The following is a 15804-nucleotide window of genomic DNA, read 5'->3' as shown; positions in this document are numbered from 1 at the left end:
ATTTAAAAAATTTTTAACATTTATTATTTTTGAGACAGAAAGAGACAGAGCATGAACGGGGGAGGGGCAGAGAGAGAGGGAGACACAGAATCGGAAGCAGGCTCCGGGCTCTGAGCCATCAGCCTAGAGCCTGATGTGGGGCTCGAACTCCCGGACCGTGAGATCGTGACCTGAGCTGAAGTTGGATGCTTAACCAACTGAGCCACCCAGGCGCCCCTATATGTAATATATTTTAAACATAAAATGTATCTACTGTACAATCTCTAAGAGATGCAAGACACAAGCATATTGGTGATATATTAAGAACACCTTTACTCAGCATCCTTACTTTATTCAGGATGTCACCTATGCTTGAAAGCCACCAACTATATTCTGTTTGATCTCTGCCACGTCACAGCAGGTCATCTCTCTGATATCAACACAGGCAAAAGAGACACTGTGTTGAAACACCATGAATGTGCTGTTGATCTGTGCTTCTTAAGACTTCATCAGAACCTGAGAAGAGACTTTATTATATCTCATTTCACATCAAACATTTCTGCATCATTTGTTACTGGATGCACAAAGCCACCACTTGGTAAATAGACAATTCTTCCTACATTTTATTTGTTCTTTTGCCTTTGTCACTTTGCATACACCAAAACGTTCCTCCAGGTTTAGGGAAAAAGTAAACAATCTAGACAGTTCACTCTTATGTGTGTTCCACAAACTATTTTAATGATCAAATATTTTGTTAAATATGCCATGTATTAAAAATTAGTAAACACATTGTTACAGGAAGGTTGTCAGCCTGGTATGTTTAAACTAGAGGGGATATATGATATAATATGGGCTTGAGTCCTACACTCCATCACACTTAAAGATGTCTGTCTAATCACTTTGCTAAGTTAAAATAAGTCCATAATTGTTAATATGTTTTTACATATTCAACGCATGAAGTTTAACTGCTTCTTTTAATTTCATCAGTGTTGAATTAGTTCTTTAAAAGCTTCCCCTCATTAACGTAAAAGGAAATTGAGAGGAAAAATGAATAGAATGAGTTGTGAGATCATTAAAATTATTCAAAACCAGGAGGAAATGTCCTTCTTGCTTCCAAATATCATAAGCACTTTTTGTTAGATATTTCATGTGTTTATACATTTTCCATCATTCCAAAACACAAGCAAAATCATTCTCATCATTATACATATACTGTCGTATCTACTTAGCCCAAGAACCAAAGCTTCCAATGTCTAGAAATAAACAACAAAAAATGTTGCTGATTCTGTTATCATGAATGGACAGGCTGAATGTTTCTCATCTAATGTTACTGTGGGCAGAGGAAAGCTCTGAATGAAATATTCAAGAAGAGTCTTCTATAAAAGGAATTTTCTGTCCACAAATCAAGAACTAGTTCATGTATTTAAAATCCTTACCTCTAGAAAGACTCAAATCTAAGCCACCCAAACAGACTGAATCTGATAAAATGTAAAAATCTTCTCTGAAAATAAACACTGAATCTCAATCTGCCTCCATTTTAGCCTCAACAATTCTGCAATATTCTGGTCTCTGTTGGCTTTAATGTACTACAATGTACCACCTTTCAGACTATAATTGTGCCTCTTTAGGTAGATCAATGGTGGCCTTCAAAGGAAAGGAAATCCAATTGGGGAAATGCAAGAGACAAATGCTCATCAGTAATAATCAATCTCAAATGCTCCTGCCTTCTTAGATACAAGAGTGAATGAGAGAGCATCTAGGCCCTCAGCAAGTATATAGCATAGTGAGTGGTTACAGTACCAAGAGATTTTACAAAGAAAAATGAAAGGTGCACATTTATTAGGAGTTCAGAAAAGAAACATTATTATTGGTGAAGTCATTCCTCGACCGTGTCCATCTCAAAACAAGCCTTTATAGTAATTTTTAACATCAGTTTCATGGTAGCTTTTTCTGTTTTATGACAGTAGGGACACAGTTAAATTATAATTCCACAAGGTAATTTTGTTACCTTATTTTAAGTCACAGCCTCATCCAACTTGAATGTTAGTCACAAATTTTAAAATTATGGAGCTTCAATTTTATTGCCCCTTTCCGATCCTCATTACCATATGGAAGATTCTAAAAAGTCCTATAGTCAAGAAAACTGTGTTGATTACCTATCTCTCTAACTTGTTTGCTTCTGGATACCTTTTTTTTTTATCCTTCTTAAGTACCCCCCCTTTTTTTAAGTAAGCTCTACATCCAATGTGGGGCTCCAACTCATGACCCTCAAATCAACAATCACGTGCTCCTCTGACCAAGCTAGCCATGTGTTCCTCTTTCTCAAGTATCTTCTACTTAGACCTTTGGGAGTTAGGTTCTAAACATATCTTAGAAAAAGGACTACGTTCTCTAGGTTCCTAGTGTTGACTGTCAATGTCTTGGGTCTTTTGTGGTTGTTGTTTGTTTTTTGTTTTCGTGGTTTTGTTTTTAGATATCCTAGCTGACAAGAAGCTTAGGAGAGTGATTAAGAACTAGGGATAAGTGGCAGCCAAAGGATCAGGACCAAGGACTGCATCCTCCTCTTCTTTGTAGCTGCAGAACAAACACAATACCTGGTCTACCAGAATATGTCATTTAGCTTGGTGGAATATAGGTTGTAGAAAAGATTCACAAGCAGGATCTAGTGAGGAGGTCAAACATGGATGCCAAGAACACACGGAAAATGGTAAGATTCAAAGACGTTGAAAATGAAATGTAGAGTAGTTTAGGGAGAAAAGAGTTTTGAGTTCAGAAGTCTGAGGGTTCGTATGCAAAGCCACATCTCTGAAGGACGTAAAGACACCAGGGTTAAATATATCTCACTCTGTGAGGCTTTTCTTTTCTAATTTCTGAAGCCAAAAGGGGTAATAAAAGCAGGGGTACATTTTAAAAATAGTAGATCATCACTGATGTGTTAATTGTGCCTTGAAAGATCTTTGGCCCCAAGACATCTTAGTAATACAGACCACACCCCCTCATTTTACAGAAGAGGAAACCAAATGTGAGGAAGCTTAAATGACACAGACAATGTCTTGGGGCCCATTTTGTAATCAGAATACATGCCTACACCTACCGTGGTCAGCATTCTTTCCCAATAGGAAAAAAATCTTAGTCCATTGAGAACTTTTTTCTTTTAAGTGATTTTTGTTTTGTGTGCAATAACGTTTCTTACAAGTGATATTTAAGTTTCATTGTATTTCATGAAATTAATCTCCAAAAAAAATTAAAACGTCATTCCCAAATTTTTATAACACCAATAATGTATCACAATCGAATATATTTTTGACAAAATGTCACACAATAGTTGTTGGTACCAATAATTATATTAGCTCATCACAAATAGTTTCACAGGAAGATTCTCAATTATCTGACCATTTATATTTAATGTTACAGTACTCCACTGGGTCTGTTGTCTTAATGTTTTTTTGTTTGTCTCATCTATTCTTTGTCCTCTTTTTCTTCTTCTCCTATCTTCTTTTAGATTGAGATGTTTTTAGATTCCAATTAATCTACCATATCAGCCTCTTGGCTTGTTTAGCTATACTTACTCACTTTATTTCTTAGTTGTTGCTGTAGGATTATAGCAGGCATGCTTACTTGTCACCATCTACCTTCAAATAAGACTATATCATATCATGTAGACTATAAAATCTTCCATTTCTCTTCTCCCATCCTTTGTGCTCCTGTTACTATAAATTTTATTTCTATATCAGTTTAAATTTTCTTATTGCCATCTTTAAACAATTGCCTCTTAAATTTTCAAAGCCACTAAAGCAAAATGTTTTACATTTGCTTCATATGGATACCATTTCTGGGCTCCTTAAACATTTCTTGAAGTACAGGTCTGTTGACAATAAGTTGTCTCAGATTCCTTCTAAAAAATTACAGCACTTTTATTTTTAAAGCATATCTTCACTGGATACAGAATTCTACATATATTTCTGTTGTTTCAGAACTTTAATGATGTTGTTCCATTGCCTTCTGGTTTTAATCGCTACTGAGAACCTCGTAATAACTAGTATCTTTGTCTCCATTGTTTAATACAACTTTCTGTTTTTATGATTTTTTTTCCTTCATCACTGGTTTCTAAAATTTTATTATAATGTGCCTTGGCATAATTTTGTGTTAATCCTGCTTTTGGTTCATTGAGCTTCTTGGTTCTTTGAGTTTATACTCACAAAATCTGGACAAATTTTTTCTGTCTCATTTCCCTATTTCCTTCTGAACAACGGCATGTGCATTGGACTGCTTGACACTATCCTACAAATCACTGAGTTCCATTCATTATTTTCATAGTTTTTTTCGTCCTTTGTGCCTAAGTTTGGATAGTTTCTATTCTACTGCAATGTCTTCAAGCTCATTGACTTTTTTCCCTACAGTGTCTAATCTGCTATTGAAAACAACCAGTGAATGTTTTATATTAGCTACTGTATTTTCACTTCTAGAAGGTACATTTGGCTATCCTTACATAAATCCCACTCGTATACTTTTATGTTCACGTTTTCCTTTAAGCCTTTGAACATATTCATAGTAGCTATCTCCAAATCCTATCATCTCTATCTTTGTGGGCCTATTTTTATTGAATGATTTTTCTTCTGGTCGTGGATTACATTTTTCCTCCTCTCTTTACTACACTAACCATGTGAAGCCATTTTTAGTTAAATTCTGATAATTTTCTTGAGTGTTTGGATTTTTACTTCTTTAAAAAGTATCAAGGATTTTTTTTTTTTTCTTTCAGGCCAGCATTAAGCTTTATCCTTGGAGTCTTGTTTTAAAACTCTGCTGGAGCAGAAGAATTAAAGAAGAATATTTAGGGTTTAGCTTACCTACTACTACGGTGTGACCTTTTTTGCTATCTGCTAAATGTCACAGTTTCAATAAGATTGTGTCACCTTACCCTGTTGGAATTTCATTATATCCCACCCTTTTGAGCTCTGGGAGTTGTTCTACTTAAAACTACCTGGCAGTTATTCTTTCACTGGTGTTTTTTCTTTGCTGGCCTCAGGGATTCTCACCTTACACCCGAACAGTTTAGTATTTTGCCAAAGACTCAAGGTGACCCTTTATAGATTTCTGAAGCTTTTTCTCAGTGTACTTCCCTTCTCTCCTGTACTCTGTTCATCAAACTCCAGATGTTTCAGGTTCACCAAACTCTGAACTCTGTGTCCTCAACTCAGGGAGACTGTTGTGCTTTGCTTAGGTTCCCTTCCCTACACTGCTGTCTGTAAAGTATCTCATACAGAAATCCAGGGAAATCACAGGGCTTGCTGCCTTTTTTTCCCCCTTCTCTTAGGGATCACAGTCTTACGTTGCATTTTATCTGATTTCATTTCTTATCTTTTGATCAGATCTGGTTGTTCATGACCTAAGTACAAATCTAATACCACCACTCCATCATTCTTAGAAGCAGAAGAGAATCATACTTATTTAATAAGAGAATATCTAAATTAATTCAAACTATATACAATCCTTACTATGGTTTTTATTCTTATGCTTGAATCCCAAGAAGATTAATTATATCAAGTCAGCCTAGCTCCTTCCCATCTGGTCCTCTCTGTCTACCGGGTATCTCTGAATCTTGACAAGATCAAAACTGCCATATGGAAGCATATCTACAAGGGTCCAGGTCAATATAAGGTTCATTAATGTCTTATATGGGTTACATTTGATGCACAACATTCCTAGGTCTCAAAGTCATAGATAATGAGTTATTTCTCAATTGCATAACTTTAAATATCAACAAATCCTTCCAAAATATAAGCAAAGCATTGTGATAACGATGGTAAGGATACTGGGAAAATAAGAAGCTATGTAATATCCATGATGAATGCACGCCCAATCAGCTTAAAGGTAATAGCAGTAAAAAGTCTTAATCACACAGATATTTAAGATATAACCAAAAAAATTCATTCACAACTCATGAATGTTTCAATAAAGTCACTATTTTGAAAGTTGATGAAAAAAACATTTGAGACTGCTTCCAAACATGGACCTTGTATTTTGAAAACTATAAGCTATTTGTCAAAATCTGGAAATTTTTTATAGATGCTATGAGTGAAATTGGATAGAAAGCATAATATCTGTTCTGGGTCAAGAAAAATCTTTTAGCAAATTTAAGGAAATTTCTGCGAAAACACACACACATACGTGTATATATATGCATTATATACACACAGATACACATATGTGTACATTTATCTATATATCTTTATCTATGATCAGAGGATCCAAATGAGGACATTTGGTAATCCTATTACAAGATTTCTTTACAGCAGGAGTCAGCAAACATTTTATGTAAAGAACTCTATCATGAATATTTTAGACTTTGTCACAAGTGCTCAACTCTGCCATTGTGGTGGGAAAGCAGCCATAGAAAATAAGGAAATGAATGGGTGGGGCTGTGTTCCAATCAAATTTTATTTACACAAAAGGTGGTGAGCCAGTTTTGGCTTGTGAGTAATAGTCTGCCAATTAGTGATCTATAGTACAGGAGAACCAAAAGACCTAAAACCACTTGCAGATAGATGCATTACGTAGAGTCAGCTTTGAACCATTAAGACAAAGTATGTGCCCATCTCTTGTATAAGCACAATATGGAGTCAGTGACATTCAAGGGCTAGAAATCAACCCAGATGCGTATCTGTCTGTTCACATTTCAATCCATGTATGTGCTTGTTTCCATTTTCCTTTTTGGCCCCCACTCCTGGCTTTGGGGATTTGTTTGGTCTCGGTAGCAATTCTCCAGGAAAAAAAAAATGACTGGTTTTTTTGTCTCTGGCTTTTTCTGCTCTTGAGTCCCTGAGGCAGGATACCCAAACTTGATTTTGTCTCTATGTCGCCAAACTTGGATGGGTCTACCTAGACCAAGGTGTGGGATAGGCATATGGCCTCTTAAGCCTATCATTTGAATTTTACATATTATTTTGCAGAATAAGGTTATCCAAACCATCTTTTTTTTTCTGCACCTCCCTAAATTAACCTCAAAAACACAACGCAACTGACTTACAAACTGGGCATCTGTGACTATACATCAGAAGCTTTGACTTCTTTCAGGTTGGTAAGGCAGAAATGTCCATCAGACACATGGCTTATGATTTTGAAATAAATACCTTTAATAGATTTTATCTGATACTCCACCAGTTTTGGTATGTAGAGCCTTCAGAAAAATATGCCAACCGAAACCACGTACGATCGACTTCATAAAACAATGAGTTGCTGTGAGATTTTAATGAAGACAATGCATATAAAGTGCCCATGACAATATGCGTCAAATGGGAGACATTCAAACATTACTTCCAGGACTGCAACATAGCAGACATGGGAAAAAATACCACCTGAACTAATCCAATTCAGTAACAGGAATGTCTATTTTCAGATGGTGGTTTAGTAAGAAATACGTGTTTTATTATTCCCCCATTCAAGTTCTAGTACTTTAGAATGAATACCAACTGAAATTCTAAGGAACCAAGATGCTGCAAACAACCACTCATTCCCCTAGAAGGCACTCTATATAAATATACATATTACCTCTATAGAATAAATCTCAGGTGACAGATCATATTCAAAGACAAGAACATAATAGACCAAGATTTTAGCAGAGTGTATAGGGTCACACTTTTATGTAACCCTGGAAAAATGAGGCCAGTTAATTATCTGTTGAATTTTGGTAAGCACAAAAGACATACTCAAGAAATACGATTAGCGAGAGGAGAACAAGAAGGGCTTCAGCCAAGGTTTATAAAAATAAACTTCAGTATAAAGAAGAACCTTGTAAATGTTTGCTCATGACTTTCTTCAAAAAAGCAAAATAAAATATTTAATAATCTCTTTCATATGGCATAATTTCACTAGTTTTTGCCTTAGGCAAAAGGAAGATATTTGCCAATGAATTTGCTTTGAGCTTTTTCAAAAAGGAAACCTAAGCTAAAAAGGTACATTTCTTTTAGCAAGAAATAGATCCTCAGACTAAATCTTAACCACATTTTCAATAATGTTTTTGAATTGCAAAAACAGTGAAAATAAATAGGAAAAAAAATCCAGAAAAAAATTGGAACAAAATTATGGAAAAGTTAGAATTGAGAATTAGCAAAAAATTTTATTCTTAGGAAATAAACTGATTTGTGATTCTGTTTCATTTTCACATTATTCAGGGGAACCAGTAAACTTACAACTGAATTATTTTATCCAAATGACCAAGAATTATTTTTTATTCAAAAACATTAATGAGAATCCTTTAACCCAAAATACTTGAGACTGCCTTATGTGAAAGCAGGGCAGGAGCCTACACTGAAACTTGCGTTCTGGAATTATGTAGACTTTCTCAAGCATCAAAGAATTCAAAATTTACCTAAATTATTGCCTCATCTAGAAAACGAGAGATCTTCATTTTGGCTTTCCTATCTTGAGGTATATAATGGATAGAAAGACAGTCCCCAAAAAACCTTTACCCATGTGGGCTCCACTAAAATGTAATGGTAGATCCATCTTTTGCCCATAGGGAGAATGTAAATATCTATTATATAAATTATGAGTGTGAACAAGAAAAGAATTTGGCTTTAAGAATGAAGGGAACAAAAGTAAAAGAATAGACCAGCTTACAGCACTGATGAGCCGTATTTTGACAATAATCCTTAACTGTAATATAAAGTGATATATTCTCTTTAGAGATTCACAGTGACAATCATCACTAACTCCCTCGAACATTCCCCTGACTCAATGTTTTCTACACCAGAGATTCATGTACCAAATTCCTCATTCTTTCCAGGTTTGTATGCCATGTCTACTAGTTGCTTTTAACCAACCAGATTTTTTTTTTGATTAAATGCATTTAACAAGAAAACTTAATGCCACCATAAAATGAAGGCTTTGGCATTCCAGTAATATTTTGAATACATATTAAATTCAAAAGTGTCATTAAAAATGTTTATCAATATTATCACATAAAATCATCACATACTCTCCTTAGTCCACTTACAGAAAAACTACCCTATATTAGAAATGTGTAATTGGAAATAATGAGAACACTAATATCCATGAAAGTGTTTTTTAATCATAAACATTTTGCTAAAATGCTATCAATAGATTGTGTATACACACACACACACACACACATACATACACATATATCCATATATATATATATATATATATATATATATATATATATATATATATATTCAACCTGGACCTCTAGTTGGTCTACAGCCTGGGAGAAAGCTAACAGTAAAGAATAACCAAGTCCTTTTATTAACCACTACCATATTTGCTAGCATTTTATCAGGCTCTTGAGTTGAATACAATTTATTCGCATGAGAGCTCAATGACTTGGGTACTTTTGCCAACTCCCCTCTCCACCCTCCCCCAGTCCCCACCTTATTTTACAGATGAAAGAAACTTGGTTTCAAAGAATTTAAACAATTACGAGGGTACAACTAGAATATGCCTATTATCTGTCCTATTGCAACGTCTCTCTCCAAAAACTGAGACAATGAGGATGTCGCGGAATAGGAGTTGATGGGCTGCTTATTACAAGTAAAAACATTTCTGTCTCTATTTCCATTGTAAATTTCTCCAAGACTAAAGTCGCAAGATTCATATATTGTCTTTCAGATGCGTCTAGCTCTAAAACAGAATTCATCTAAGACCCACATTTTCAAATGATCACTCAAAGATGAATTAAGGTATATTTCTCATTAGCTCAACTCCATTTTTTTTCAGTCTATTAACTTATTTATATGGAAGCCTTAGTTTCATAAAGCAATATAAATCATATTTTGTCACATGCTCATAATTTTGGAGTTAAGAAATTTTGGCTCCCAAAAGCCATGAGGCTGACAGATAGCTGTAGTAATTCCAACAAATCTATATTTATGTGAGTCTCAGCAGAGCATCGAGCATTTACATTTTTTACCACACACTCCCTATGTTGTTGATGAAGTGAAAAGTCAAATTTGAAGAGATGAGTATAAAATTTACAGGACATCTTTAGGATTCCACAAATTATGAAGAGTTACTTCAGGTCATATAAAAGCTATTTTGTAAAGTATTCCTTTAATATTTAAAAAATGCTTCAGAAACATCTGCTATTTACATAAACTGGTCAAACAAATGGCTTAGTCAAGGATCACAAAGATGTATGCTACTGAGAAAAAAATTAGTAATGAGAATGTGCTATGTTTATTTCAATGTTAAAACGAATCCATTGCTTCAGAAATTTCTCTATTTGTTAAAAAAAAAACAGGTTTGTAAATTATGGAAACATAGGAATACATGGTGGGACTATGTGTTAAGATATGATCTACAAAAGTATTTTGAATCCGTTTTGGATGAAAAGTCTTTAATTTACTTTAGTCCAAAATATACAGAAAACCTTGTTCATTCTCAAATGCAATCAGTAAAAAATGATCCTAGGATAAAACCAGTATGAGTAATTATCTCACTTTCTTCTCAAATGTTACACGTATTCAAACCACTCAAACACCTATGTAATTTTATAGTTTTCTTTTAAATACCTACTCTATAACCCCAGGCATTTTTTCCTAAATTGCTCTGGTGTTATTGTTATGTAGCACAGATTGGCCCCCAGACATTTTGCTTCCAGACCCTGGCCACTATGACCACTGTTACTTAACATTGTTTTGGCAATTCTAGGTAAATTAGTTAGGGAAGATATAATATGTAACTATTAGAAATGAAAAGATAACGTCAAATATTTGCTATGATAGAAAAGCTAAGCAAATCAGAATTAAGAAGCTTTACTTCTTATTCAACAATATTCGTAACAAAAAGTACAAAGAAGTTGGATCATACATTTTGTCTAATCTATTAGGAAGTAAAAACCAAATACTCTGGTGTGGGTACTGTGAGACTAGCTTTCTTTTCCTCAATGTTGAGAATGTAAATGGTATTATCTTTCTCAAGGTAATTAGATCATAAATATTAACTTATTTATGCCTTTGATCTGATCATTTTACTTTTAGGATTTTTTCCTAAGAAAATTAAATGAAGTTCAATATATTATTATAACTGTGATAACTATATTATTATCATAACTATATATATATATTCACACACATAAATCAAAAAGTTGATTTTCAACAATGGACAAATGATTATTCTGTAATCCCTCTCAACATTTGCCAAACATTAAAAATCATTTTCCTAGAAGAGAACAAATGAAAAATCTTCTGATACAACAATAAGTTAAAATATGCAATACAAACATGAGGAAATATATCAATGCAACACTGAACCTTTCTTCCTGGTGGAATTTGTGGTGATGGCTGTTTTCTTCTTAATCATATTAAATACCAAAGGGTATATAACGATTTGGTACACTTTCTTGTTGTTTTCTGTTTTTATGTAGTGGACCATAGTCCAAATAAAGAACTCATTAAGTATTTGCTAAATTTGCTTTTCCATTCAAAGCCAAATTAAAATTTACACAGATAAGCAAGTAATACCATTTTTCTTTAATTAGATTAGCTTCTTAAGTCCTCCTGAGTTACTTCTTTATCCTTCCCCAAACTCTTCCCCCTCTCCCCTAACATTTAAGAATAAGACATGATACTTTTGCTTTCAGGTTCTTTGTGCTGACTTTTTGTAATACAGATACTCTGATTATTCTGGAAGTTATGTTTCTAAGCCAGGTTTCATTCTACAACTCTAGAATCACATAATCAGCTGTCCATTTGAAATCCCAATTTGGATGTCTATAGGCTTTTCACTTACTGTATCCAAAGTCTACAATATTCTGGTTGTGGTTTGGTCACTGCCCCATATCCCTAGAACAATGGAGGAACCATGGCTTAGACATAGTAGATGCTCATTAAATGTTTGCTGAATGAATAAATGCCTGAATTATTACCCAAAGGGCCTGTGAGCTTGTGTAATAGTCACAGAGCAACTCAACATGGTTGAGGATCAATGAAGGAGTTGATTTCTTAAATATTCTACAATTACGGTTATTAGTTACTGAATGAGACCTGGAAATCACTGCAAAAGAATCCTGTGTTTCGGCCTAACCTTTCATAATATGTAACGCCATTTCATATTTTTTTACATCACTTCAGTCTTTCAACAAACTATGAATCAGCCACAGGAGATAATCTTTTTTTTTCCTGTCATAAATGGAGAAAATAATAGTAGCTGTCATTTTTGAAACACCTACTGTATGCTAGGCACTGTGCTTACTGCTTTGCATGCTTGATCATCTTTAGCCCTTGGTGCTAAACAGGTGTTTTAAAGGTGAGGAAACAGGCTTGGAGAGGCTTAGCATCCTCGTGAGCTAGGGGCCTTATAAGCTGGGAATTACCAGGAAATTTAAATAGATTTAGGGATGAAATAACACCCCAGTGTCTCATAGGGGACATTGGATGAGCCAAGATTCAGACCCGGGTCATTGGATTCCCAGACTCATGCCTTTAAACACCACACAATGCAGCCTCCAAGGGAAAAGCCTGGCCCTTCTTGTGCTGGCCACAACGAGAAAGCAGACTGTTGACTCCTGCCTGGGGCACTTTATACTTCGCCATAAGCTTATTTAATTTTACTTAGTAGGATTATGATATTTGAGCTATTATGTGGCTGTCTCTGCCACTCCAGGTTCCCTGAACCCATTATATCCTCCTAATCATTTAGTTGCTTCAGGGGAGGTCACATAAAGCCTACAACGCAGCCATCAATACACTTCTGGACGGATTTCGTGAACCTATGGCAGAGGATAATAACCTGACAGCTAACTACTTTCCGAGAGAAAATAAAGGAGTTTTGCTGGCATTCCTACAGCTTGGTTTGAATATTTATATCACAACTTTAGAGGTCCCAAAGCAGAGAATCCAAACCACTGACTGTGGGTTTCATGAAGTCACTTTCTCGACATATACAGACGAGATAAAAGTCCTTATGGGCAGGTTAGAGGCATAGGAGTGGATGGTAGCAAAGAGAGAGAAGAGAACTTCGAAGGAGGCAATGGGTTCCTACCCCTCTCCTGCCTTAGCTTTTGATTTGGGGAGAGATAAGAGCCGGATCAAGGAGCAAGAACATATACCCCTGATAGCATTAGCGAAGTTTAATAGCAACAGGGACCACTGTGTCCCGTTCTCCAGAGCGAGCCTGAGACAAGGTTGGTTTCTGAGATACCGTTAGTTCACAGCAAGCCTGTTAAGCAGTGGGGTGATGGTTCTCCAACCATAAACAAAGAGAGAGGTGAATGAGGTTCTGGCCTTGGACACAACAGTGAGCGGAGTCCCTAAACCCCAATATTCAAGATAAATAATATCTGAATGTACGATCTCAAACAAATCAAAATTAGTGCCGAAAACCAATGATGAACAACATACCAAAATATTAAGTAAACATCAACTGGTGTTGGCTGTTTGTTTCACAGCCCAGGTTACTCTGCAAAAGGAACCATCATTTCCCATCACTCTGTGGTTCCTGGCCTCCAACAGTTTCCGTGTCCCCGGATGGGTGTGTTTACAAGGATTGGCAATGAGGCTGGCAAGACAGGGCAACACAAGGCTTTATGTGTAGTTTCACTTTGGGGGGCAATTTTAAAAATTGCGGCAAAACGTAGGTATCAGACAATATATCATTTTAAGCGTACAGCTCAGTGGCCTGAGGCACAAATTGTCATGCAATCACCACCAACACCATCTGTCTCTAGCACTTTTTCATCTTCCCACACTGAAACCCTGTACCCCTTCAACGTGAGCTCCCCCTTTTCCCCCACTCCTCCAGCCCTGGTAACTGCCATATAGTCATGTTATTTGGTTGTTGAGCTGTTACTAACTTTTCCCACTTGGTTCAAAATAGGGGAGAATGTTTCGCTAAGTGTATGTATGGGCGAACCTTTTTCCTTTTGGCTCCAAGAGTTCTGGCAAAACCCTACAAAGGCTGTTGCAGGCTATGACCTGCTTTTCTTTTCTTTTTTTTTTTTTTTCCCCTGCATGCATCACTTCCGGTCAGTAATCAGAGTATGCCGGAAAATACTGAGAAAAGCCAGGTTCGCCCAAATGATCAAAACCCCCCCAGTTCCCACACATCAAAGTTGACTCGACACACTTTAAACTTAGACATTTCTCTCCAGTGATAATACATAGCCATCTCTTCTATAGGTGGTAAAAAAAAAAAAAAACAAACAAACCTATGATCAGAAAGGAGTCTCAGGCGCATCCACACACCCAATCCATCTAGAAGTCCCGTGCATTCCACTTCCAAAGACCCAAAGGTTTTTGACCAGCCCCACCGTTAGTGTCTGAACCCAAGCCACTATCACGATGTACCTGCACTCACTTGCAAACCCCTCCCACTTCAGCACTTGTCCACCATGCCTCCTCCGATCCATTCTGTCCCAAGTGCTACCAAAGCCATCTGGAAAAAATACTCAATGGCGTCTCTACCCAGCAGAAAACTCACGAGCGGCTATTCTACATACACAGAATAAATCCAACTCTTGAGCAAACCTTGTACAGCCCACCCAGCCCACTTCCCTGCGTTCAGTCCCAACTTCTCTCAGGGTTTTGCTTTACTCAGAGACCGAACAGTGAAGCTCTTCCCCACCTTCAGAACTTTGCACCTAGTTTTGTGCCTGGCTCACTCCTTTCCATCTCTCAAACCTCAGCCCAGGTATCATCTCTTCAGAGAAAGGCACCAAATTATCCTTTTACCTCGGATTATTTAAGCAGCTCTTCTCATGAACGTGTACTTAAATCATTCTGTTTAATGGCTTATATGTTTTTCTCTACCTCTAAAAAAAAGGGCTATTTCGGCGACCACTCTCTCCCCACCCTTTAGCGTTGCTTGTGGAGTATAGTAGGTACTCACACAACTTGTTGCAAGAATGATAAACAAGTGATAAAGGTTTTATGAAAAATACTAAAACAGCCAACCATTTGTTGCGATCAACTGAGCGCTAAACATTGCACAAAGCACTTTACATATACTATCTCATATTAATGTCCCAATTTAATGTGAAAAAACGGAGGCTCATAGAGTTTTATGGACTCGCCCAAAGCTGAAACCATGTTACGTTGAGCTTTGTAACGTGAATTAAAAACTGGCGTACCAGTTTTTTGGAACCCAGAAAACGTATCAATACTGAGTGAACATAAAAATTTATCACAGATATTCACAGCACAGACCATAAAATGGCGTGCTACTGAAGAATCTATCACAGTAATACTCAGATATTCAAGCTTTTCTCAAACACATTCCACTCAGTCTGTACTCCGTTCCTGCTTGAATCACATTTCATCAAAAAGAGATAGGAATTACCTTTTCTAAGCAAAAGCTTCAGTGGAGATCCCATAACGTGCAACACGAACGTTGTGAAGGGACTTCAACTCTACCCAGCCCCAAAGCCTCTATCTCCTCACCACCCCATGCTCCCATGACTTCTGCTACTTGAATCCTTCATTTGTTTGTATTGTCTTCATCTGGTAGGGCCCCATCATCACCTGAACTCAGTCAAAATTAGCACAGGCTTGATCTTCTTTCATCCTGCAACAACCCTGTGAGATTCATATTGTCATTATTTCCACTCTACAATGGGGTAATGGGAATTGAGTTTTTAAGTCAGGGTCATGAAGCTGGTAGTGAGTCAGACTACATACACAGGTATAACCACGCCAGAGCCTCAGCTTTTAATTCTTCTGTTTCCCCTCACACATTCTTCACGATGGTTCTGTGAGTCTTCTGGTGGGGGGCAGAGCCATGCTCTTGCAAAGTGTGAGTCTTCCAAAGCTGCAAAGCCCCAGATGTCTGCCATTAGTGAATCCTCCCTTGAGGGAGGCCATGTGCACA

General features: G+C 36.5%; 1 long non-coding RNA gene across 1 annotated transcript in view; it reads right to left on the bottom strand.

Annotated features, from left to right (window-relative positions):
- The window catches only part of LOC123383745, a 340512-nt gene extending 325114 nt beyond the window's left edge, over window positions 1-15398 (bottom strand). The window contains exon 1 of the long non-coding RNA XR_006593893.1: window positions 15277-15398. This is a non-coding gene — a long non-coding RNA (uncharacterized LOC123383745). The remainder of the gene's footprint in view (window positions 1-15276) is intronic.
- Between the last annotated feature and the right edge of the window lie 406 nt (window positions 15399-15804).

The sequence above is a fragment of the Felis catus genome, chromosome A2 (genome assembly GCF_018350175.1).
Source record: "Felis catus isolate Fca126 chromosome A2, F.catus_Fca126_mat1.0, whole genome shotgun sequence".
NCBI lineage: Eukaryota > Metazoa > Chordata > Mammalia > Carnivora > Felidae > Felis > Felis catus.
This window is presented reverse-complemented; position numbering and strand designations above follow the sequence as displayed.